Source organism: Lolium perenne, chromosome 7, assembly GCF_019359855.2.
Source record: "Lolium perenne isolate Kyuss_39 chromosome 7, Kyuss_2.0, whole genome shotgun sequence".
Lineage (NCBI taxonomy): Eukaryota > Viridiplantae > Streptophyta > Magnoliopsida > Poales > Poaceae > Lolium > Lolium perenne.
Window position 1 is genome coordinate 14327993 of NC_067250.2, and position 2186 is coordinate 14330178.

Below are 2186 nucleotides of genomic sequence, written 5' to 3' on the forward strand. Positions count from 1 at the left end.
TGCCGCGCATTGACCAAGTCATTGATTCGACGGCGGGGCGGAACTTCCGTGTTTTCTTGATGCGTATTCCGGGTATCATCAGATCCGGATGAAGGAATCCGACCAAAAGGCGACTTCATTCATTACCCCGTTCGGTACTTATCGCTATGTTACTATGCCCTTTGGTTTGAAAAATGCAGGTGCTACCTACCAGCGTACGATGCGGCGGTGCTCGAAGGACCAAATTGGCCGGAACGTGCACGCTTACGTCGACGACATCGCGGTCATGACCCGGAAAGGATCCGACTTGATCAGCGATCTCACGAAACCTTCGACAACCTCCGCAGGTACAAGATGATGTTGAATCCGCTGAAATGCGTCTTTGGCGTGCCACCGGAAAACTCCTTGGCTTCATAGTCTCTCACAGAGGCATTGAGGTTAACCCGGAAAAGATCAAGGCAATCCTGTGCATCAAAAGGCCAACTTGTCTCAAAGATGTGCAACGACTAACTGGTTGTGTTGCGGCAATCAGTAGGTTTGTTAGCCGTCTCGGCGAGAAGGCACTACCTCTGTACAAGCTGCTGAAGAAAACAGACAAGTTTGTCTGGGATGATGCAGCCGATGCAGCTCTTCGAGGGTTGAAGGAAATACTTACCTCCCCTCCTATCTTGGCAGCTCCAGCAGAGTCAGAGCCAATGCTCCTTTACCTGGCAGCTACCAACAAGGTCATTAGCCTCGTCATCGTGGTGGAGCGAAAGGAAGAAGGTCATGAATATGACGTCCAGAGACCTGTCTACTACATTAGCGAGGTGCTGACGGAATCAAAACAGAGATATCCTCACTTTCAGAAGTTAGCTTATGGCGTGTTCCTAGGCAGCCGGAAGCTGAGGCATTACTTCCAAGAGCATCCAGTAACAGTCGTGAGCAAAGCTCCGCTGTCAACAATTCTCAACAACGCTGACGCAACAGGACGTACGGCTAAATGGGGCATCGAATTATCCGCCTTCGACATCGCTTACAAGCCAAGGACTGCGGTAAAATCTCGTGTTACGGCAGATTTCGTTGCAAATTGGACAAGCTCCGGATGCAAGTCCTGGAGCCGGAACCGTAAACATGGGTCATGCACTTCGACGGATCCAAGCAGCATCAAGGCTCAGGAGCCGGAGTCACCCTGAAATCCCCTACCGGAGAAGAATTGCAGTATGTTCTGCAGATCCACTTCGAAGCTACCAACAACATGGCGGAATATGAGGCTCTACTACACGGTCTGCGCATCGCTAAGGAAATTGGGATCAAGCACATCATATGCTGTGGAGATTCCGACCTGGTGGCACAACAAGTAGCCGGAACCTGGAACGCCAGAAATTCCGTCATGGCGGCCTACGAGACGAAGTTGACGAGATTGCCAAGAGCTTCCTCGGATACGAAGTCAAGTACGTCGGGAGAGACGATAACACAGCGGCGGACATGCTATCCAAGCTCGGATCCGGCAGGAAACCAATTCCGCCTGGCATTTTCTGGAGCATCTCCGGATACCCTCGATTAAGGCGCTAACCCGGAAAACCCCGAGAGGTGGCGGTGTCTCCGGCTAGGGAAGTGATGGCTATCATTCCGGCTTGGACCCAGCCTTTCCTGGACTACCTCATCGATCGAAGTTGCCGTAGGACGAGGTCCTCGCACGACAGATCGTCGGGCGAGCACGAACCTACACAATAGTTGATGGACAGCTCTACAAACGAAGTGCGCGGGGGTATTTCTTAAATGCGTCTCCAATCAAGATGGCATTGAAATCCTCGGAGAGATCCACGCAGGGGACTGCGGGCATCACGCCGCTCCCGGATCACTCGTCGCAAAAGCTTTTCGGTTAGGTTTCTATTGGCTTACAAATAAAGAAGATGCTGATAAAATAGTCAAGACCTGCCGAGGTTGTCGGTACTACGCTACTCAACCAAACGCTCCAGCCCAAGAGTTGAAGACCATACCTATCACCTGGCCATTTGCGGTGCAGGGGCTTGATATGGTTGGTAAGTTAAAAAATCATCTCCTGGCGGTTTTGAGTACCTCCTGGTCGCTGTTGACAAGTTCAGCAAATGGATCGAGGCTAAGCCGGTGAGAAAAGCCGACGGTGCTACGGCACTAAAATTCGTCTGCAGCCTCGTGATGAGATTCGGCATCCCGCACAAGCATAATCACAGATAATGGCACGA